The sequence below is a fragment of the Rhincodon typus genome, chromosome 6, assembly GCF_021869965.1.
Source record: "Rhincodon typus isolate 14 chromosome 6, sRhiTyp1.1, whole genome shotgun sequence".
NCBI classification, from domain to species: Eukaryota; Metazoa; Chordata; class Chondrichthyes; order Orectolobiformes; family Rhincodontidae; genus Rhincodon; species Rhincodon typus.
In genome coordinates this window covers 75,394,994-75,420,502 of record NC_063337.1, presented here as the reverse complement: position 1 = coordinate 75,420,502, position 25,509 = coordinate 75,394,994, and the positions used below count along the sequence as shown (strand labels likewise).

General features: G+C 40.2%; 1 long non-coding RNA gene across 1 annotated transcript; it reads right to left on the bottom strand.

The window, feature by feature from the left end:
- Positions 1 to 4,262: 4,262 nt before the first annotated feature.
- On the bottom strand, positions 4,263 to 5,765 carry LOC125483403. The gene is made up of 2 exons (XR_007262356.1): positions 5,082 to 5,765; positions 4,263 to 4,426 (listed from the first exon to the last, which is right to left on the bottom strand). It is a non-coding gene; the product is annotated as an uncharacterized LOC125483403 (long non-coding RNA).
- Positions 5,766 to 25,509: the final 19,744 nt, after the last annotated feature.

Below are 25,509 nucleotides of genomic sequence, written 5' to 3'. Positions count from 1 at the left end.
ACTGAAAAGCATTCCACCCAGACCTACCCTATCCCTGTAACCTTGCATTTCCCATGGTTAATCCACCTAGCCTGCACAATCATGGGCACTATGGGTAATTCATCAAATCTGCACATCATTGTACTGTGGGAGGAAATCCACGCTGACACGAGGAGAATGAGCAAACTCCACACAGATAGTCACCCAAGGGTGGAATCAAACACAGACCCCTGGTGCTATGTGGCAGCAGTGCTAACCACAGAGCCACCACGCCTTCCCAAACTACATTTGTAGCAAAATAAAGTAACAAATTAGATTTCACTAATCTGATTCTGTGATCTTAATAAACTAAAAGTGTTTTAGAAAGGACATTGACCTAAAAAGGTTTCTGTGATTATCTGACTAGATTGGTTCATCAGCTTTGCCCAATCAGTACACAGCTTCCAGTCTGAGCCAAAATAAACACTGTTATAAAAGGGCAATGAAACTCAAATCTGTATGCCTTGGTTGATTCACACCTGGGTTGAAGTTATATATTGAGGTGAAAAGTTGTCTGCAGAGGATGGCTTGGAAAAATAATATGCAGACTCAAAGAGATCTTATCAACAGCTGCTTCTGCATGGCAGGACCGAAATAATGAAGAATAAATTTGTAGGCAAGAACTGAAAGGCATTCTCTCTGCCTGCCTGTCTCTCTTTTTCTCTTTGTCAATTTCAAAGGTCAGTACCAGTGAAAAAGCAACTTGGAAGAAACATGGTTCACTGAGAAATCAAGATTGTCTGCAAAGTTTGCCACTGTGAGGAAACAGGACAATAACTAAACAGTTGGGACACGGGTATCACTCTTAGAAGTCAATGACTCAAACCTAACACTGCACCTGCCTTTGCATTCCTATCTCCACTAGATGCCACACCCCTCCCCTTCTTGATAAGCTTTATATGCATGTGTTTAATGTTGCATTTTCTTACTTTTTTCTTGGATTTAATGATTAATATAACTCCAAGCTTTTTCACTCCAGCAAACTTTGGAATTGACTCTCCAGTCTTCAATTGGTTAACCAAGTGTAATTGAAGTGTAATAGTTACACGCTTTTTGAAATAAAAAAAAAATGTTGCAATCAACCAAGAGCAAGTTTTAAAAAGAGGAGTTGATCACCCTTCTTCAACTATTAGTGGACATGTAATACTAGGACTTGGCCAGCTTAGTCAGTCATGGTGCCACAAAACGACTCTTTGTGATAGACAGGGAAGTACCTAACCCAGAGCATTGCCACCTCAGTGCCTCTTCTAGTTGGAGGAATACTGATTCATCAGCTGGGGTTGAGCAGTGAAAGGTTCCCTTGCCCATGTTCAATCTGTTGGCATCAGATTTCTTTGGATCTGAAGTCAATGTTGAGGACTCATAGGGCCACTCTTTCCTGTGTGTACCACTGCACTGCCACTTCTGCTAAGCCTGACTCCCAGTTGGACAAGGCTTAACCAGGAATGGAGATGGTATCTGGGACCTTGTACGTAAGGTTTGACTATATCAGGTTGTTATTTAACAAAATCGTGGAATAGTCTTCCAGTTTTATCAAAGGTCCAGATATGTGATGAGGAGGAATTTGCATGGGCGATGAGGCTGGGTGTGCTATTCTCATTTCTAGTGCCTTGCTTGATTCTGAATTGTCTGAAAAAAAAGAAATAAAACCAGTCAGATGTAGCATTTTGATACAACTGAGTGGCTTGCTAGGCTATTTTGGAGGCGTTTAAGAGTCAACCTGAAGTATGTAGGCCAGCTAAGTATGGTGGATTTTCTTCTATAAAGGTCATTGGTAAATTAGATGGATTTTTAATGATAATTGACAGAGTTCTTATGGTTGCCATTAGATGAGATTTTAATACCGGATTTATTAATTGAATTCAAATCTCACCTTCTGCATGATGGTATTTGAACCATGCCCCTTGGGTCCAATGATCACTCATGCAATGACATTATTACCAGCCTACTGCCTCTCGGAATAAAGGCAGTTTGGGGTTTTGAAGACAATGAGTTAAGATCTCTGTCTGGAACATCTCAGAAATGAAATGTTGCCAAGATAATGGATTGGAAGGAGATTTTGTTTTGGTTTTGGATTTTTTCTCTGATTTTTTTTGAGAAACCGACAATTGAAGATTGTGTTGAGAGCTGTTAAGCAGCTGGAAACAGTAGCATACACTGTCAGGAATCAGGTGGTGTTTCAAATTTGGCATCATTATGAATGTCAGAGAGACCTTTGCTTGAACTGGCCAATCCAGAACAACAAAACATTCAGAGTTGAAGGGATCACCTGTTTGGATGTTAATGGAAGGGTACCAAGAAATTTCATACCTTATAACAGTAGGAACACTGAGGAGAACCAAAGTGCTTTCCAAAGAGCTGTGGCACAATTTAGGATCATCCCAGAAGTGATGGAACACTCAAAATTCTATAAAACATAGGCAGCCTCTCAGATGGAATTAAAATAGAACAAGTAATATTCTATTCAGTTTTCAGTATCAGCATACAAATATTTGTGAACTATAATGTTGCATTACACAAACTTGCTTTATTTGATCTTTTTACAGCAATTTTTTGTGTAAAATTTGGACTGTTACTTCTTGATATTTTCAAATAATAGCTGGGAACTATTGTTTTGTTCAAAATTGTACCAGTCTCTCCTGGGATTGAAATGATTGTTATTGGGAAATATCTATAATTTAAAGGAATATTGTCCTGTGCTGCACTGACAGATGCTGGTGATATTGTGGAATGGATAAAAATCTGATTTAATTCATTATTGGCAACTCTAAAAAATTGTAATTATGTTTTGAATCAAGTAAGCTCAGTTGTGTTAGAAATGCAGAGGATTTTGGGGGTTCAGATGTTAATATCTGTACTGTAAATGAGAAACAAATGGATTACTAAATTTTATGGCATGAGTTATAGAGTATTAATGTCAAGCCTCTACCTGACAATTTAGTAAGACGCAATAGGGCATTGGATCAATAGACAGTGTTCAGCAGTGACTCACTGGATGGTACCCGATATATCAACAAAGTCCTTTACATCCTACCCCTTACCCCAAAATAGCAAAGCATGACCCCTTGTTCCAATTCCTGAAATAAAAATGGCAGCCATTTCTGCCGCCTTCCCCACCCCCTAAAAATGGCAACTATGAACCTCAATCTCTCGAAGAGAAGCCTTGCAGTTGTCACCACACTCAATCCAAACATGGGACTGGTAGTTTCTCCTTCTATATTTATTGTCTACATAAAATGTTTGTAAAGCATACCTGTCCACTTGATAGGTCAATCATTCCCTTCTGTTCCAACTTGGAGAGAGATTGAGAGACAAGCGCAGCAAGAGATGGGCAATTAACCCAGGCTTTGGTGCTGGAATGATGCACAGTCTAAAAGTTGGGCATCTTCTGTCCCTATCTACTATCCCTGCAAACCCAATGGGCTTTGCAACCCACTGAGTGAGAAGTGCTGATCTAGGTAATATGATGCTACACGTGTCCTCACAGTTTTATTCAGTCATACAAACACACCAGTTCTGAGATCTCATCATCCGTGTTTCTATTTCATCATTTGACTTAGCCTGCACTGTAGCCTTTTCTTTTGTTTTTTTTAAATTAGGTGTTAAGGATTGAAACTTCAACAACTTTTAGATACCAAAATCTCTCTGGATCTTTCTTCATCCTAGTTTTCCTCCGACTCTAATCTTCTTTTTCCAACCTCAGCCCTACATATTATCCCCTCTTAGAACTCCAATCCCTGATCCCAAAATCTCATTGCTCAACAAATGTATCAGCTTCTTCACCTCAATCAATTTTCAGATTTGGTTTGATACTGACTGCTAATCACTGCTCCCATTCTTTTGCAGACAGGTATGGAGAATGCTTCAAAATTTGCCAGTTACAGCTCGACTACACTCATTACATTTTTCTTATTTTCTCATTACCATCTTTCCATGGTGTCCACTATCCCTTTTGTCATTTAATCACTTCCTGCCTTTCATCCCTTCAAAGACCTTCATTTTAGTACTTTCATTTCATTTTACTACCTTGACTTGATTAAAACTTATAACATCTCAAATTTTTGCTGGTTTTGATGAAAGGTCACCAACCAGAATGTGAATTAAATTTGTTTCAATATCCAGGGATATGCACACTGAGTATTTCCTGCATTTCTGTTTATTTCAAATGTTCAACATCTGCAGTATTTTGTACTTCTACAAAATAAATAAACAAATTATTTTGGTTGAGGGTATAGAATGTATGACACAGAGAATGAACTCTGTCTTCTAAACAGCAACAAACGGTTTTTTGACAGAAAGCTTCTCTTATATGTTCTCCTTCATTTTTTTCTTGACCATATTTATTGAGAGATGTATTTAGGATTCCTTTGGATTTCTCATTTCCTCTTTTTCCTCGAGTTCTTTCAAGCTGCATAAATAGAACCATGTTATTTAACAGTTTAAGAATGCATGGTTACAAAAAGGATTTGACCATAAATATCTGTTTTGGCTTGTATTCCTTGTAAATCAAGGCCTGCTCTACAGCTGCAGTACATTGAACTGTTATGTGATATTTTGCCCGTAGTAATTTTACATTAAGCAAAGTGTTGATTTTTAAATCTGAATAATTGCATCAGAGTATTGATGATATGTTTCTGTACCGATTACTGGTGGCACGAGATTGGGATGGAGCATTGCCACTAATCTTCCTTTTAATATTGAATCTAAGACACCACCTGATTAGAAAGATAAAGGATAAACCATTATCACATCTTAATGAGAAGCCCCATTTGTCTTATACATGGTGGAGCATATTGTGTCAAAAGGTGCAAGATTTATTGACAAGTATGGTTTGATTGTAAGGGTAATCATGAGCTGGAGATGACATCTCTTCCTCCTCAGGGCCTTGTACAAGTCTGCTTCTTCTCTTCCCAAAGACAGAGTCATTGTCAGACTACGTGACACATAATATTGCTTCAACATGAGCTCTGACAGATTTTTGACCTAATACAACAACTCTCTGCAAGATTTTTCTTCATTATTAGCATTTATGCATTCAGATATACAACTACTTTTATATTTACCATTATTTCTATGTCTTCCCAAGGGATTGACTTCACAAATTCAGGTCTGCAGGGTTCTGAATTTTTCTGGAATATGTTCTCTCAGATTTGGAGGGTTTTTAACTCGATAATTGTTGACCTTGATTCAGATTCTCTGTAAGAACTTTCTTTTTCAGCAAAGAAATGACTATCTCTTTGATCCTCTGTGAATGATGCAATTCTGTTATATCTAGTCATTGGTCCATTATCCTTATCTGAGAGACATGTAATCTCTTGAATCTCTGTTATTGAAGACAGCTGCTCTGGTGAATCAAGTACTTTAATCCTCCTCGTTAGTAATGGTGTTCTGAATCTGTGGACATTGGAATGGTGTCCATGAACTTTCATATGCAGCTCACTTCCATTTTATTCAAGCAAAATCTTTATTCTCACTCTGCTGATCCATCTTTGTTGGAGTATCCAAGTTATTTTCTACATCTTGTTGATTAGGTTAGATGACGTCATTCACCCTTGGATAGTCTTACTGATAATTTAATCACTTTCACATCCTCAGTCAAGTTACTGGTCTTACATCATATTATTTTTGTCACTGGTGCTCATTTTTTCCTCTGGAGAATAAAAAAAATATCGAATGTTGCTCCTCTTCTAGCAACAAGTCCAATCTGCCATATGAATTTTATTTAGGGCTGAGATGAGGGGGAATTTCTTTAGCTCGACTGTGGTGAAGCTGTGGAACTCATGGCCTCCATAGCCTTCTGCAGCAAAGTTATTAAACGTATTTAAGACAGAGGTAGATAATCTCTTGATTAGTAAGGGGATCAAGTGTTATGGGGAGAAGGCAGGATAATAGGTTTGAGAAACATCAGCCATGATCAAATGGCAGCGCAGACTCAAAATAGGGCCAAGTCAGCATAGCTTTGTCATAGGGAGGTCATGCCTGACAAATCTGTTAGAATTCTTTGAGAAAGTAACAACAAAGTAAGACAAAGGAGAGGCAGTAGATGTGGTTGCTTTACTGTCTGAACTACTTCAGTAAACAGTTTGTCAGTGAGCTCAAGTGGGTTGTGCTGTTCATTTGTGATCTCAGTATCTACTTCCACTGACGAACTTTGCTGTTTCTTGTCAACTGAATTTTCTTCAGTGATGATAAGAATGGAAAATATTTCACTTGTCCTGTAAAGTCAGTCACTTCCTTCCTGTTGATTGTTTAAAACAATGCCTTATGCCAACATAGGTAGCCTTAATAGACTTTTCATTGAGTCTTACTGCATTCTGCCATGAGCCTAGAAAGCCCAAGGAAATATTCTATGGTTACCCCTTGAATGGTTAATCAATGATGGTTTATTTCTCAACCAATTATCTACTACCTTAAGGATATTAATTCAAGACAAACACAGACTTAAAAGAGAGAAATATTGCTTTTGAATTATGTACCACTTTCAATTTTCTTATGCTCTTTGTGATGCAGTGTTACTTTGTATTATATCTATAACCCTTGAGAGTTATTCCAGCAGGATATACAGTCTCATTTCCTTGGGTACAGTGCATGGTGGAACTTGTTGTTTGGACTAATTCCATGAACATATGTATATGTTTCCTTTCATATTAGTTACTGGGTGAGAAATTCATTTATCCCAAATTTTGGTCATTGGATTAGAATTCACAACATATCCATTCCCATTCCGATCGAGGTAGATGACATTGTTTCTACACCCACCACTTCATGAAGGACTGTAGTATTAACTGGTGGATCTCCAACTCTACTTTCCGATTCTTAATGCAGGCAGTAGCTCTGCAGCAGGCCCCAGCAATGCGGTTTGCTGATCACTGGCTAGACACAAAATCCTTGCTCTCTTACAGATAAGCTACCTCCTTAAAGGAAGCCACACAGAAGGAGTTCCATAGTGAAAATAATTGGAAACTCAACACCAAGGCAAAGGAATCTGTAGTGTTGGTTGCAGGGCTTGGAGGCCTTTGCTATGTGGCTTGGGATGGGAAAATTTGTTATCGTGTAACAAAAAAGTAGGAAACCCTTAGAATCAGAAGAATGGGAGCAGATAGCCACTGCATAAGCAAGTTTGCTAAATAAACACTATTTTGCTCAACATAAATAGAATTGCATTGGGAACAAATGTGGCAATGCACAAATATCCTCAACTTAATTCTAAGTAAATCCATCAGTCAGATCCATTGGCAACAGTTTGTATGTGCCTCTCCTCCCTTTCAATTTACCAGCTGCCCTTTCAATCTTTTGTTAAAAGGTCTTTGGTTTCATGGAAGTTACAAACATACAATAGGTGAACCTTTGAACTCTGGTTTTTCGAGACAAATAACATGAAAGTGACTTGTCTCAGACTTAAATTGTAAACTGACACAGGGCGGCTATTAGAAACTAAGGCCATCATCAGACAACAGTGAAGCACATCGTCACACTCGACAAAAGACTGAAGCACAGAATAGGAGTGAGTAACTACAGACAGACGGGAGGAAACACAATACATCCAACCTGATTAGATTACAAGAAGTATTTGTAAGCTAAGTTTTCAAAGACACATACAGACCTTACAAAGTTCACATTTTAGAATTTATTTTGTGTGCTCACCATGTGTTTTGTTTTCCTTTTGATTCACTGCAGTTTCATTCCATACTTTATTTTGTGTCTCACCATTTTATATACTTCACAGCTGTGCCATTAAGTGATGTCGTCCTTTTGTAATTATTTTACTTAGTAGGACTTAATCATGTTCCTTTCAGAGTTATTTCTCTTTCACATTAATAAATTGGTTACTGAGGTTGAGTTGCCTCTAAGAGAGCCCAATTAATCATTTTGTGATTCATATGAAGCCATGAAATTGATGTGAAGTTGGTAACTGACAATCAGCCAAACATCAAGTGTGGCAGCCAGGTGGATACAAACATTTATCAGGTGGAATTAAATTTCTAATTGTCTCTCTAACTTGGACTCTGCAATTAGTGTCAAGCAAAAACATTGAGCTTGTTGAGGGTAGTCTAATGATTAAAACAGTTAAGTGTTCCTGAGGAGTATTTCTCTGTTAAAATAAAAACAAAAGCCACCACAAAGAGGAAAATTATGAAGAGTTCATTGTGGAATTTGAAAGGGAAAGAGTTTTCCATTCGGCCTCTTATGAGCTGCTGCTTTTGTGCATGTTCCAGGCCGTTGCTCTTCAAAGTGCTCGGATTTTTTTCTGTGTGACTCTATAAAGTTAATCATTGTAGCTCCAAACGTTTGATCAGCAATTCCACAACTTTTAAAAATGGATAGATAGGAAAGAGTTGAAATGTACATTCAGAAGGCATGAATACATGCCATTTGATAAAATGATATATTGACTGCAATTGACTGTGCAGTCATGCTATGGATTTGTCCGGAATGAAATGCTTTTGGAATTTTGAAAACATTAGTAACCAATAGACAAAGTAGAACTGAAAGTCTGTTGGCCATTAGGAATTTATATTTTCATTTCAAGCTGCTGGCCATACTGCATAAGAAATAAGAGTCGCTGTTAGCCATACAGCCCTTAAAAGCTGCTCATTAATCCAATAAGAACATTGTTGGTCACAGACCCTGGCTCCACTTTCCTGACTGATCCCTATCTTCCTTTTTTAAGATTCCAAAGATTGATCACTCTGAGTCTGCGCTGCCATTTGATCATGGCTGATGTTTCTCAAACCTATTATCCTGCCTTCTCCCCATAACACTTGATCTCCTTACTAATCAAGAGCTTATCTACCTCTGTCTTAAATACGTTTAAGTAACTTTGCTGCAGAAGGCTATGGAGGCCATGAGTTCCACAGCTTCACCACAGTCGAGCTGAAGAAATTCCCCCTCGTCTCAGCCCTAAAAGATCATCCCTTCACATTGAGGCTGTGCCCTCAGGTTCTTAAAAGTGGAGACACCTTCTCCACATCCACTCTATCGAGGCCTGTGAATATTCTGTGAGTAAAGAGATCCCATCCTCATTCCTTCTAAATTCCATCAAATACACATCAAGAGTCCTCAACTGCACCTCATGTGATGAGACCTTAATTCCTAGGATCATTGTTCTGAGTCTGCTGTGGACTCCCTCCAAGGCCAGCACATCCTTCCTTAGATAACGGTCCCAAAGCAGGTCACAAAATTCCAAAATGACCAGAGCCATATATAACTTGAGCAGTACATCCATGCTCCTGTATTCTAGCCCTCTCGAAATAATAATGCTAACATTGCATTTGCCTTCCTAACTGCCAACTATACCTGCATACTAACCTTAAGAGAATCCTGAACCAGGATTCCTAAGTGTTTTTGTGCTTGAGATTTCTGAAGCCTTTCGCCATCTCGAAAATAGCCCATACCTCTTCTTCCTACCAAAGTGCATCAGCTGACACTTTTCCACATTGCATTCTATCTGCTGCTACTTTGGCCACTCCCCTAGCCTGTCGAAGTCCTACTGCAGCCTCCCTGCTACCTCAATGCCACCTGTCCCACGATCTATCTTTGTATCATCTGCAAACTTAGCAACAATGCTTCATCCAGATTGTTAATGGGTAACATAAATGGTTATGGTCCCCACAATGACTCCTGCAGAGCTCAACTAGTCAACAGCTATCATTCTGAAAAGACCCCTTCATCCTCACACTCTGCCTTCTGCTAGTCAGCCAATCCCTATCCATGTAAATACCTTGCCCCAACACCTTGAGCTCTTATCCTATTTAGCACCCTCCTGTGCGGACCTTGTCAAAGTGCCAAAAGTGTCAAAGGAAGTCCAAATAAACCACATCTACTGCCTCTCCTTTGTCTCACTTTCTTGTTACTTTCTCAAAGAATTCTAACAGATTTGTCAGGCATGATCTCCCTATGACAAAGCCATGCTGACCTGGCCCTATTCTACCATGCACTACCAAGGACTCTGCAATCTCATCCTTAATAACGGGTTCTAGGATCTTACCAACAATCAAGTTCAGGCTAACCAACCTATAATTTCCCATCTTCTACCTCCCTCCCTCCTTAAAAAGAACCATTATTTTTGTCCTCTGGGATTCTCCCTGACTCTAGTGATTCCTGAAAGATCATTACCAATACCTTCACAATCTCTTCAGCTATCTCTTTGGGTTTAACCCATCTGTTTTGGAATATTTATCCACCTCCAGACCTTTCAGCATTCTCAGCACCTTCTCCTTAATGATGGCCATTACACTCGTCTCTGCCTCCGAATCTCTTGAAGCTGTGGTATGCAACTGTTGGCTTCCACCATTAAGACTGATGCAACATACCTATTCAGTTTCTCTACCACTTCTTTGTTCCCCATTACTACTTCTTCTCCAGCCTCATTTTCCAGCAGTTCAAGGTCCACTCTTGCCTCTCTCTTACCTTTTATATATCTGAAATATCTTTAGCAATCTACTTTTACATGACCAGTCAGCTTACCTTCATGTTTCAGCTTTTCTTCCCTTTATTGCTTTCTTAGTTATCTTCTGGTTTTTTAAAGGCTTCCCAGTCCTATGGCTTCCCATTAATCTTCACCACATTGTATGCTTTTTATTTGGCTTTTATGGTGTCCATGACTTCCTTTGTTAGTCTTGTTTACCTTGTTCTTCCCTGAGTATGTTCTTTCTTCCTTGGGTTGAATTTCTGCTGTGCCTCCCAAATTATCTGTTCCATTGTTTTATCTACTAGGTTCCCCAGGTACCTCTGGCCAGCTCCTACTTCATGTTTTTGTAGTTAGCTTTATTCAGTTGTAATATCATTACATCTGATTGCAGCTTCTCTCTCTCAAACCTGAAGGTGAATTCTATCAGATTATGGTCACTGCCCCCCTAGGGTTTCCTTTCCCTTAAGCTCCTTAATCAAGTCTGCCTCATTATACATCACCAAATCCAGAATTGCCTGTCCCCTCGTGGGCTCTACCACAAGCTACTCTGAAAAAAAATGTCTGACATTCTACAAATTCCTTTTCTTGGGATCTGCTTCAAACCTGATTCTCCCAGTCCACCTGCATATTGAAGTCCCCATGACTATTGTAATAGTGACTTTTTCCACATGCCTTTTCCATTCCTGATTTTATTTTCTGTCTCATATCTTGACTATTGCTAGGGAGCTTGGACATAATTCCCAACTGGGTCTTTTCTCCTTTGCAATTCCTCAACTCCACCCACGCATATTCTCTACTTTCAACCCCCTATCACTTCTTGCTCTCAATTTTAATTTCTTTTCCTACAAACAAAGCAACCCCACCCCTTTTGCCTATCTGCTTGACCTTTCAATAGGACACATATCCTTCAATATTTATCTCCCAGTCCTGATCTCCTTGCAGTCACGTCTCTGTGATGCCCACAAAATCATACCTGCCAATTTCAATCTGCGCTACAAGCTAATTTGCCTTGTTTCATATGCTGCCTGAATTTTAGCTCAACATCCTCAATGCTGTGTTGATTGACTCCCTTTTTCATAGTTGTCCCCCACCTGTTGTGCCTGAAATTAGATTCCTCATCCTTTACACACTCTCACTCTTATTACTTGTTACTGAAACTTTAATGACCTTTGCTGAGACCTGCCCCCCATTAACTAGTTTAAAGTCCTCGTGCTCATCTATTAGCCTTTTCCCCTAGGCTCCTGGTCCCAGATCAGTTCAGGAGGAGGCCGCCCCGCTGGTACAATTCTGTCCTGGCAGTGCAGCACAAAATGAAACACATTTTTCCAGCACAACTCCTTTCTCCATAATTATCTTATTTCTTTGCCAATTTACGTGGGTCAGGTAATAATCCAGAGTTTGCAACATTTGAGATCCTATTTTTAATTGTTTCCAATTTCTGACATTCCCCAAACAGGATATTTTGCCTAGTCTGCCTATGTTGTTCGTGTCGACATGAACCACAATTGGATCCTCCCTGCCCCCACCCAAGTTGTCTTCTGAAGGCGACTTGAGATGTCCTTCACCTTGGCACAAGTTAGACAATATACTAAGCGGTTCTGCTCACAAAGATCCTGCTATCTGTTACTCTAATTATAGAATCTCCTGTCACTATTACTTTTCTTTGTGCTCCCCCTGCTTGAATGGCTTTGTGAGCAGTGGTCAGTTTGACCATCCTCCCGATAGATTTTTTCCTCATCCACACAGGAGGAACTACCTCATACCTGTTGGGTGAGGTCAAGAGCAGAGGCTCCTCCAATGCTACATTCAGGATCCCCCTACCTGCCCCACTTGTGGTCACATCCTCCTGTCTCTGACCAGTGGCTAAGTTTGAAATATTTAAGCTACAAGTTGTGACTGCCTGGAACACAGCACCAAGGTAAACACTCCTCCTGCCGCATGTGCTGCAGTGTCTGAAGTTCTGGTTCTAGCACATCAACCCTCAGCCAAAGTTCCTTGAGCTGCAGGCACTTATTGCATATGTGGTTACTGTGGCTCACAATGGGATCAACCAGAGCCCACACCATGCAAGAACCACACATCGCCTTGTATTGCCATTTCTAAATAGTTAATTAGTTTTTGTTTATTGTTAAAATGTACTATTCTGGGATAGTCCCTAATTTATTATACTGCTCTCTGAATCTACTACTATTTAAGGTTAGTCCTTAACGTAGCTCCCTTACTAGCCAATCAGACCACAGCTTCTCTGTAAAGTCACTTTCTTTTAAAAAAAATGCCAACACCAGAATGATCAAAATTCCCAGGTTTAAGTTGTACTCACCGCTGCAGGTGCTGCCCTTCTCCATTCAGGCGAGTATGGATATATTCCCCACTACCTAATTCTAGATTCTCCTACCAGGGGAACCATCCTCTCAGCCTCTACTCTTTCAAGCCCTGTCAGACTCTTCTTTGCTTTAATAGGATCAATTCTGAATCGTCCAAATTCCAGAGAGAATGAGACCTTTCTACTCTACCTCAACTCAGAGGACCACCTTCTCAAACCAGAAATTAATCTGAGTCAAATGTTTCTTTGAAACAGACACCAAGGCTGTAAATAATAATTCAGATGTTGTCACGCCAAAAGTCTAATTGCATCAAGATTTCCTTACTTTTACATTTATCTGTCTCTTTGGAATCAGACCAACCAAATTGTTTTCTGCACCTGCATGTTAACATTTTTTTGCATTTCTTTTGCAAGGAAAGCCAAGCATTTAATAGTTTCTCACAATTTTAAAAATGGTTCCATTTTGTTATTCCTCCTCCACAATGGAATGACTGCACATCTCATGTTTTGCACAAAGACACCCAGCAAGCAATTGAGAATTTATGCCTCATTAACCAACTGGATTTGTGCCATCAGAACTTCATGGCAAAGCAGCAAGATGTTAGTTAATGAACGTAAATAATAGCCCAGTTTTCCGCTGGCCAGACATCATAGCTCAATTAACTGGATGGTTCGTTTGTAACATAGAATGTTGCCAAAAGCGTGGTTAAATTCCTGCATTACCTGAGGTTACCATGAAGTACTGTCCTTTACAACCTCCCCCTTCACCTGAGGCATTTTTTTTATTCATTCATGGGACGTAAACATTGCTGGGTGACCAGCATTTATTATCTGTCCCTAGTTGCCCTTGAGAGGGTGGTGGTGAGCTGCCTTCATGAACCACTGCAGTCTACTTATTGTAGGTTGACCCACAATGCCATTAAGAGCAAATTCCAGGAATTCGAGTTGGCTTCAGAAGAGGACTAGAGAGGGAGGGGTGGACCTAACTGTTGTAGTCCATGTTGTCTCGATCAACATAGACAATAGAGGAACCCTCAGACTAAACCATCACCAATCCTGTCTTTCTTGTGAGACAGCAGCCCATGTTCTAGTGGGACTATGGCAACTTTACCTTTACTCCAGTTTAGACGGGATTTGCGCCTGTGAACCCTGCCAAAATCCACTTCATAGCTGAATCCAAAGGAATGGTTGGGCTAACTAAAGGCTCTATTGGGCAATTCCCCCACACTTTGAAACTTCCAATAGTCACCACTTAAGTCATAGATTTTGGGGTTCCAATGGAATTAAATAATATTGTTGCTCAGGAAAGGTATTATTTATAAGTACACCTCACCCAGAACATTTCCCTCAGCTCAAAGACCATTACCAAAACCCACCTTCCCTCACTCTGCTCCTAACTTCTGTTCCCCCACTGCTAAACCTGACCTGGCAAATCCTCTCTCCTCTGGCAAATAGAACACAAACTTCAAGGACCGCCATTTAGACCAGAACAGAATAGTACGAGATGCCCAGTGCCAGACTCAACTGACCCCCACTGGTTACCCGTCACCAGGCTTGGGCTGACAAACCCAATACTGCTGAACCTGACCCAAACCCCATCACCAGACCAGAACATCTCAGATCCAATAACAACCAACCTTCAACTGAACCCAATTTCTTCCACTCACCCCAACTTAATTAGTGTATCATCTACCTGGCTCCTTTGCCACTTTGCATCCTGGTATCCTGCTTGGCAGCTGACCCTTTTCCTACTTGTTATCTGTCAGGGTTAAAAATTTGCCAGGTCAAGTTTGGCAGTGGGGGAACAGAAGTTAGGAGCAGAGTGAGGGAAGGTGAGTTTTGGTAATTGTCTTTGAAATGTTCTGGGTGAGGTGTACTTATAAATAATACCTTTCCTGAGCAACAATATTATTTAATTCCATTGGAACCCCAAAATCTATGACTTAAGTGGTGACTATTGGAAGTTTCAAAGTGTGGGGGAATTGCCCAATAGAGCCTTCAGAGTACGCTACTCCTTGCTGGGCATGCTACTCCTCTCGCTATCTGGCATCTGACCCCTGGCACTCCTACCCAGCTGGCAGCCTATATGCACAGCACCCTAACATTACACTTAATTTACATTCTTGCCATTTCCTAGTATCTGCCACTGGCCACACACACCTTTAAATTTTAGAATATAGCAGTCGACTACTAAGAAAAGTGGGCCTGTTTTAAAACTGTCAGAATGGAAATCCACATTTCTGCAGAAGGATTAATCCAAATCTCCTCTCAGAAATGAGAGGTCTTACTTTTATTTTAAAGTAAAGGCCAGAGTGGCATACTGCATTATATTGCCATTCCTTGGAAGATCTAGCCCATCATAACATGAATGTGCGCTTGGAATTATATTGAACGTTTTAACGTTAAATATGAACAGATACTGCTTTGCAAAGCTGTTTCCTTTTAAATTATACAAAATTATGTTGTTGCTGCATATACAACAGGGTGAAAGGAAAACTACTCAATTATTACAGGTTCCCCATCTAACTATTAGCAAAAACAAGCAAATGTACAACACCTTGGACATTGGTTGAATCACTTCTCTATGATGTTCAATGAAGTGTATGGTAATTAGTTCTCCCGCGAACTATAGCTTCGATCCATCACTCGATGACTAAGGAGCAGAACAGCCTCCAACAATGATAATGCCTTTGCCTCAAAATCAGAACAATGGGCCAAACCTTGATGTAAAATAACAGCACATTAACAACATCAGCCATCAACAACATGCAACCTAGCCAGCATGCTTAGGGAATTAATAGAATGCACCATGACTTACGAAACTCTAAAATTTGCTGCATGTTTTACAGATGCTAGCAAACCTTTAGCTTTAGCGCCATGTTATTGGCAAGTGCTTGCTGTCTTTCTACATTCATTGCTCAACAAACGCAATGCAGAACATTAATACTTCAGTGACGGTAGCTGACTTTAGGCATACTATTCCAGCTATTTCACTCAAAGTGTAAGAACAGTTTTTTTAAAAAAACATTTGAGATAAACTGGAATTGTAATTAATGTTGCTTAAAATATTATTAACAAAATTATTCCTTGTGATTCAATTTTGCATTGCAACAAACACTGAAGAATGTTAAAATTGAGAAACTTACCAAGATCAATAGCCCAAAGGAATATTGGATATCATTAAGGAACGATGGACTGAAGCAAAATTGAAAGAGAGGCATCTATCTGTGGTTTCTCAAAGTTAAAATGATGGTAAGGTGATGACCTTACTTCAAAGTAAATTATAGAGGGAAGCACTTGAGAGAACATCCAAGTGAATTTCAACCATAAAGTGATACCATGGGAAAAAAGTAAATGCATCTGTGAAAAGTTGAAAAAGAAGTTGGATACCTACATATTGAAAGGAAGAGGTACAAGTCATTTCTTAAAAATATATCATTTTTAGGATGTGGGTGTCGCTGGCTGGCCGGCCAGTATTTATTGTCTGTCCCTGGTTGCCCTTGAGAAGGTGGTGGTGAGCTGCCTTCTTGAATCGCTGCAGTCCTCCTGCTGTGGGTTGACCCACAATGCCATTAGGGAGGGAATTCCAGGATTTTGACCCAGCGACAGTGAAGGAACGACAATATATTTCCAAATCAGGATGGTGAGTGGCTTGGAGGGAAACTAGCAGGTGGTGGTGTTCTCATGTATCTGCTGCCCTTGTCCTTCTGGATGGAAGTGGTCATGGATTTGGAAGGTGCTGTCTGAAGATCTTCAGTGCATTTCTGCAGTACATCTTGTAGATAGTACACACTGCTGCTACTGAGCATCGGTTGTGGGGAGAGTGGATGCTTGTGGATGTAGCGCCAACCAAGCGGGCTGCTTTGTCCTGGATGGTGTCAAGCTTCTTCAGTGTTGTTGGAGCTGCACTAGTCCAGGCAAATGGGGAGTATTACATCACACTCCTGATGTGTTTTTAAGATGCTGGGTGGGCTTTGGGAAGTCAGGAGGTGAGTTGCTTGTGGTAGTATTTCTAGCTTCTGATCTGCTCTTGTAGCCACTGTGTTTATGTAGTGGGCCCAGTTGAGTTTGCTATAAGATGATTTCAAGGAATTTGGGATGATTAAATAAAAAATGAGGGCAAACATATAGTTTTAGACTCGGTAAGTGAGCTGAAATATGTCTGTGAATTAGTCAACTTTATACCACATCCTGGGAGGGAATAATCAGGAATCTGACCTTGAGACCAACATAATTAGGACAAGGTAGCTATGAAATCAAGACCATTCTGAATGAAAGCATGAAATCAAGGAAATGAATTAAATTTCACAGGAATAGCAAAATCTGCCTTCAAAGATAATGAAGAAAGATAATGTTAACCAATGATTTCAGAGATTATTCAGTTGATGCAGAAGGAAACGAGGTCACAGAAGGAGGAAAAAGCAAAAACATCATGAATGGATGGCTTTAAAGTGTGTTTGTTCTGTTGGACAGAATACAGGAAGTTGAGAAATAAATGTGATCTGGTGTGATTATCCAACTTCAAAAAATGCTATTTGGCATAAAACACAACAGTGGGAGGGGCTAGATTTGATAGATGGCAAATCTGGCATATGTGATGAGTGAAATTGGCAGCAGTTGAAATTTCAATTTCTGGAAAGCAGGTTGAGATGCAGGAATTAGGTCTGTAGAATTGTTTTGGTGTGTCAGGCCTCATACAGTCCCGAGGCATGTCTTCATTTGCATGCCATGAATACTCGTTACAGTGTGAAACTGATTATAATTAGTGTTATCTTCAAGATGAAATCAGTGACATGAGAAACTCGTGGTACTGCTTCACATTGGTGTAACAATAATGTGTAACCGTTAGCTCAGTGCAGTTGTGACTGAGGTCAGAGGATTTACTTTGTTAAACCCATGGCACAAAGAGAGAAGCAGGAGAATGGCACCTTGCATGGTTGCTTGAGACGGAAAGAGCTAATCCAAAAGAACTGGGAGGAAATTTATTGTTCATGATGGAGAGTTCTCCTGTTTGTTCTGGAGGTTCTTCTAGACCCAGCTCATATTTACTGTGGAGTTGACAGATGGCAGAGTTTCACCACAGAAAAGCTCCCTCCCTTCTACATAATTACATTTGTCCCACCATGAGTGCTGCCAGAACTTTAAACATTAATCTAATGGGAACTAGCAAAGTAGCACACAAATAGAACTGGGACCAACTTTTCACTACCATCAAAAAATGGGTATTACAGTTAAAATTCTGTCCCAAATTTCTTTCCAGCAAGTACAATTCAAGAGTCCACGATTAATCAAACTTTTTCTCATCTTGGGAAGATTCAAAAGTTCTCCACCGGCATTGTCCTGTTTCAATATAACGTATAGGTGTCCTAAAAGTCTGAGTTTAAAGGGCTGTTGTATATGTTTGTTTTCTCAATCCTGTAGTTCAACATAATCCAATACTTGGCTGTTTCCATTTAAAGCACAAAAGCCTTTCTGAGCAGGTCCTCCTACCTTGTTCCTTTATGATATCTCACAATCTTTTGGGCAAGTGATCATGGTAAGTTTCTTTCCTTTTAAAATCTTCCTTCAGTTATTGTTGTAATGCAAGATTGCAAGCCTAGTATTAACTTTGTTACTAGAATGTAAAAAAAAATATTTTCTGCAGTTCCAGCTCTCAATCTTCTCAACTCTAATAGATGAAGGCCCAGTCTGTCCAGCTTTTCCTTATAGTACAAATCCCAGTCCTAGGTCTCAGCTACATGAACCTTCTCTGAACTGCTTCAAATGTGTTACCATGCTTTTTTAAAGAAGGTCACCTAATCTGTACACAGTACTTCAGATATGGTCTTGCCATCACCTGGTGTAACTGTAGCAAAACATCTCCCACTCTTAAAATAGGGGAGATTGCAGACAAGGAGGTTTGAGGCTATGAAGAGACTTCAACATTAAAATCATAAGGTCTTGGTATCATTATAGCACAGAAACAGTTCAGTCGGTGAATTCATGGTGGCTTTCTGTAGATCAGTCCAGTCAAGCCCCATTCCCCATTCCATCCTGGTAAACATGCAAATTAATTTCTCTCAAGCACCCGTCCAGTTTGCTTGCAAAATTATTGATTTTCTCTTTTGAGACATTGTTGGATTGGGTGCCAATGCAGGAACTGACAGAGTTGAGTAAGATAAACTCAAGATTAAGGAGGATGTTAAATAGGAAGCCAGCCAGAAGATTATTAACAGGGCATTTCAATAATATCAATGAAGCATTATCAGCAGAACAGTCAAGATAGTTGTGGACACAGACAATGTTAGAGGTGACCATAGTTGGTCTATATGATCAAAGAATAGAATATAGCACCCAATATTTATTTCGGATCCAAATAACGGACTGGGGCCCAAACCCTCTGGTCTCCAGTGAGCCTGAGATTGGATACCCCCGACAGATTCACTGAGATCCTTAGAAGTCTTGTGTGAAAATTTAAACTGTCAATGGGCAATTACCCAACATTTAAAACCCTCCACAAATGTCTCCAACTCTGACTAAGTGTCAGAAATGTCTAAGGATTCTGACTTGCTTACCTGCATCCAAGAAATGTTAGACCGATGAAAATTCATTCTATCTCTTGGGTACATCCGATCCCTGAATCCCCACTGAACGTGTTGACTTGCCCAAATAACTCCTTCACAAACCTCAACTACTCCCCTGACCTGACTACCCAACCATCACTTGATTTCAGTCCCTGACCTGAACTGAGTTACCCATCCTCACCCGACAATGTTCACCCTCACTTCCCTCAATCCTATCAATGCTCACCTTCCCACTCAACCTCCCTTCCCTACCCCCTAAGGATGCTCACTGCCTCCTTCACCCCAAAACCCATTCCCAACACCACCTCCACAAACCACCAACAACAGCAATGACAACAACACCTTTTCTCTTTTCCCCATTCCTCCTCACCTTGGGCAATGCTGACTTTCTAACAACAGCTGGGCAGGAGCCAGGGATTCCCAAAGTTGAGTTAGGAGGAAGGTTACATCTGGGGAACCTCAATGTCAAGAGAGAGTGGCAATTGCTGGGAGATTGCAATTGTTGTCAGGAGGTTAGGAGAATATTTTCAGGGTAGTGGGTGAACATTGTTGAGAGTGAAAGGAGGGAGGTGTCATTGTCAGGGGGAAGGTACAATAGCTGGTAGAGCAGCAGAAGTGTGAGGAAAATATTGCTAGGGGTGCCATTGTATAGAGGCTTTGATAATCCAGATGATTCACTTCAAGCTGCCTCATGGACAGATGTTACAGCTGCTGCAAAAAAAGTCTAAGCCAACTGGGTAAAAGCCAGGGCAAGTGTTGGGTACACAGCCCAAGTCGCCATGGCTCACAGCCACAGTTTGCAGTTGTAAGGATTCAGTTTCAGGCAGCATATAAACAGGAACTGGAAGTTTAAACTTCATGTAATTACTGAGCTAGTGCATACACCAGGAGCTCATCGATGTCCTGAGGAACATTTGCAACATAACTCCAGTTGTTCACTGCTTTCCATATTGGAAGATTCAGGCCATAACATCTGGTAGAGGCTAACTTGGTATTACCATTCTGATGTCCAAGAATTTAAATCATCCTGCTGATCCAAAGTTGCCTTTTTTTTTGCTGATTAAGAATATTCCCTTTGCCCCAACCTTTCACTTGGTATCAGAGAAGTTGGCAGAGGTGCTTAAAAACAACTGAGTGGAACAGTTAATATCTGAATCCAACTTGAAGATAAATCACAAAAGAGGGTCAAAAAAAGCTCAACTAGATTAGTGGTGTTCATGCAAAACTATCTTTTAATCTTTATATCACAGGCCAATTGCTAGTAATATAAGTGATAGCAACTTGTGTGTGAATAATATTGAAGATTGAAGGGAGAGAGGAATTTTACAGTGTCATCCATGGACTTAAGTATGAAATTAAAACCAATTATAACTATTCAAGTTCAAGAATTGATGTCTATTAAATGTGAGAACTTTTGTATTCAAGGTGGAACATGGAGAAAAGTTCTTTGCATTTGTCCTAATGCTTCATTTTCTGAAACAGTCTTTTTATTTTCTCTCCTTGAGGAACAGAACTCAAGAATATCTTTTACTTTGAGCAATAATTTATGATTGATAACACTGAATTAGAAGCCAATTATAGGTGCTCTGAATTTTTTTTATGCATTTTACCATGATATAAGGACATTATTGACAAAGTAATCTTTGAATATCTATCTATAAGGACATTATTGACAAAGTAATCTTTGAATATCTATCCCTACTTGCCCTTGAAGTAAATGGTGAGCTGCCTCTCAAATCGGTACAGCTTGTGTTCTGTACTATCCACACTGTGCTGTTAGGGAAGCGTTTCCAGGGCTTTCACTGAACAACAATAAAGAAACAGTGATAAATTTCCAAAGCAAAGCAATGATGCTTGTAGGGGAGCTTACAGATCGGGTGGTCCCATATCTGCTGCCCTTATTTATCTAGGCAGAGGGGGTTGTCCAAGGAGCTTTGGCAAGTTACTGCAACACATCTTTTAAAAGGTACTTGCTGCTACCAATGGTTTAGGCAGAAAATGTTAAAGGTGCTAACCAAATGAACTGTTTTGTCCTGTATGGTGTCAATCTTTTTAAGTATTATTGGAGTTGGCAATAGGGAGCATTTTAGTGTCCTAACTTGTAACTTGATGGTGTGCAGATTTTGTGAAGGCAAGAGGTGAGTTACACACCATAGCATTCCTCGCTTCTGGCAAGCTCTTGAATTCAGCAATGGGAGTGCCTTTGTTTCCCAAGGCGTTGCTGAGCAGATTGTGCTTTGTTGATAGTGCAAATGCCACTTGCATTTAGTAGTCCCAAATTGAATGTTGTCCCATAGGCATGGGCTGGTTCATTTGCCAGAACTTTGTTACAGACTTTGTGAGACTGCCGTCAGTATTAAAAGCTGATGCTGAGCTTGCACGTGTACGCCAACAAGGCCAGCTCAGCAATTTTTACTGCAGACAGCCTCCCAATTGGCCAATAAGGACAGCAGGTGGACTTGGTCAGAAGGCTGGCAGCCCTCAAATGTCAGTGTATCATCTGAGGATGGGGTCACTGCTGAGCCTGGCAACAGGATCACAGAAACTTGGCCAGTTAAGTTAAAGAAAAATGTGGAAGTCACAAGTCTAATTTTTGGGAAGGCATTCCACTCGATGGGCCCATCACTTGCATTAGTGTATCTAGTTCTGATTTACCCCAGCCTGTTGAATGCAGGACATCTCTTTCAGCTGGCTTCCTTCCCCAAAGATGCCAAGTGGAATGCTCTGCCTTTGCTAAAATACCAGCAGTACCATCGGTTTAATTTCGCTATTTACCTGCCCACTATCCGTTATAGAACCATCAGCTGGGAAAATGCCACAATGGAGGACTGCGTTAGGGAGCTTGCTCCATGTTGGCTTTCCACTGTTTTATTGTCCTCCCCATCACCCCGGGTGAGAAAACAATGCCTGTGAACTGCCAAACTGCAAATCGAAGTGAACAATCTGTGCTCATCATCAAATTCTCAGTTTTCTAGCCTTATGATAGAGAGAAGGTCATTGATGAAGCAGTTGGTTGGACCTAGGTCACTGTGTTGAGGAACTCGTGGAATAACTTCTTCGGACTCGTATGATTGCCCTCCAATAACCTCAACCAACTTGTGCCAGGTGTGACTCCAAATAGCAGAGCATTTTTTCCATCAATTCCCATGAGCTCTTCATCAAATACAGCCTTGATATCACAAGGAGTCATTGTGATTTTACCTTCAGAATTCAGCCTCTTTGCCCATATTGGTTGAACAAAGTCTGTGAAGAAGTCAGGAAAAGTATAACATTGGCAGAACTGAAACTGAGCATCAGAGGTAGATTTTTGCTCTAAGTGTTGCTTCATAACATTGACAAAGATGGTTTCCATTACTTTGCTGATGTGTTTTGACCAAAACTGTGATGAAAAATGTTCCATCCAAATTACCTGAAAGTTCCCACACTGACTATGTACAAGTTACTCCTTTGATTTACCATGAGTGCATGAAAAAAGCATGCACGGTTAAATGTCTCAAACCGCATTTTTTTTTAAATTGAAGGCAGATTGCTGACAAGTGGTCTTGGAAGAATGCAGGTTGCGCATCAGTGAATAACTTATTAATGAATAAGTGATGCTTGTCAACACCGTTGATGACACCTTCCATTTCTTTACTGATGGTAATAATGTTCTGAAAAGGGGAAAAAAGTGCTGGTTGGATTGGAATTTGTTTGTCTTTTGTGGACAGAACATGCCTGGACAACTTTGTGCATTGTTGGGTAGATGTCAATGTTGTAATTGTACTGGAATAGCTTGGCCAGAGGTGTTGCTGGTTATAGAGCACACATCTCCAGCACAACCACAGTGAAGTTGCCAGGGTCATAGCCTTGGTTTTATATGGCATTCACTTCCATTTCTTGATATAAATCAGATTTGTTAATTTCTGATATCTGTGATGGTGCCATCTGTGATGGTACAGAACCCAGGGCACCAAAATGAATTAGCCACTTAAGACTATGTAGAAATAGAAATGTCAAATATAATGCTATTTCACCTTCAATCTCCACAGGTAGAGTACTATGCAACCCATGTTCTGGCGTTACTTTTATTAATTCATCTATTCATTTCAAGAAATTCCTTGAAAAATGTTGAGGAAAATTCCAATTATAATGCTCATTTTCTGCTTTAGTTTACTCCCTAGATAAATTGTTTGTCATTAACAGTTGATCAATTGAAGTAGCGTTGATCATTTTCGGTCCTTGGTGCTCATTTTTAATTCTAAGAATCCAGCTGGACAACTCAAATGTCTACTTTGCAGATGTTACATTTTAACATATCAATCCCCTCACTTGCCCTCTTTCATACCACCTAGTTGCTACATATCACAGTTCTACGTGCATTCAATAATAACACTTTTGAATTCATCAAATTGTTCTTACATTTCAAAATCATGCCAATTGTCACTTTTTGTTCCACTCATTATGGAAAAGCAAAACTGGAACAATATAACATCTAGGGAGTTAGTGAATTCCCATCACAAAACAATGGATTGTACGCTGTTCAAATTGATTGTGTGGTATGCCACTCAGACCTGGTTCACAAACGTATTTTTTTCCAGATAATGGAAAAAGGAACAAATTTAGTGCACTATCTCAAGATTGGTGTGAGCATTCAGAAGGTACTTACAACATGTGGTGAAATTGCAAGCAATTTAGAATATGGTGCTGCGTTATAACGGGACTGCATCTGATAGCTACAAGTTAATGGAATTGTTCCACATTCTCTATCTGAAGTAATAATGCATGTTTTATAATAATTCAAAGTCATCATTCCTCTATAATATTTCTGTTTTGCTATCAAGAAACGAAATGGAGCTTCTCTTCTCTCTTATGTCAAAGATGGTAAACTAAATTGTGCTGTTATATTTCTTAGTGTTTGCAACAAAGTTCTGAAACTGGAAATTCAGCCATTTTCTGATCATGTTATGCTAGATAAATCCACAGATTAAAACTGCAGCACTGTACAGTTTTACTATTTTGGAGAGCTGATTGTAAACATATGTACTATGATGGTAAAAGTTGATGGCCATAATTTGACCTTTGTGACTTCCACAGGGTCAAATAGTCATAGAATCACTACAGCGTGGAAACAGGCCCTTCAGCCCAACAAGTCCACACTGACCCTCAGAGTATCCCACCCCAACCCATTCCACTAATCTACACATCCCTGAACACTATGGGAAATTTAGCATGGCCAATCCACCTAGCCTGCACATCTTTGGACTATGGGAGGAAACCGGAGCACCTGGAGGAAACCCATGCAGTCACAGGGAGAATGTGCAAACTCCACACAGACAGTCGCCTGAGGGTAGAATTGAACCTGGGTCCCTGGCACTGTGAGGCAGCAGTGCTCACCACTGAGCACATTGATAGTGACATGGTGGTACAGTGGTTAGAACTGCTGCTTCTCAGTGCCAGAGACAAAGGTTCATTTCCAGCCTTGGGTGATTGGTTGTATAGAGTTTACACGTTTTCCTTGTGTCTGTGTAGGTTGCTCCTGGTTCCTCCCAGAGTCCAAAAGACATACATGTTAGGTGGATTGACCATGCTAAATTGTCCAAAGTGACCAAGGATTGCAGGCTAGGTGGATTTGCCATGGTAAGTATGGGTTTATGGGGATAGAGTCCATACTGTATATATTCTATGACAATTTGAGCAATTGATTGTAATTGCGTTTTGAACTTGAAGTGGAAGATTTATTGTATCTGACTTTGGCAAAACAGGGTCATTTTAATCTTATTGTAGCATCTATTTTGTTTGGTACCAAGAACACCACATCTGCAGTATTATGTACAGTATTGGTCACCACATTTAGTGAAGGATGTAAATGAGTTGGAAGCAGGTCAAAGAAAGTTTACCAGACTAATACCAGGACTGGGTAGGTTGTGTTATGATGAGTGGTAGGACAGGCCAGCCTTGTGTCAGCTGGAGGCAAATTGATTGAAATACATAAGATCCTGAGGGATCTCGACAAGGTTAATGTGGAGACAGTGTTCCCTCTTGTAGGAAAATCAACATTAGGGATAACTCCTTAAAATAAGAAGGTCCCTCTTTTAAAGTAGAGACGAGTCAAATTGTTTTCTCACAGAACATCATAGAATCCCTACAGTGTGGAAAAAGGCCATTCAGCCCAACAGGTCCACATACAACTCTCCAAAGGGCATCCCATCCCCCAA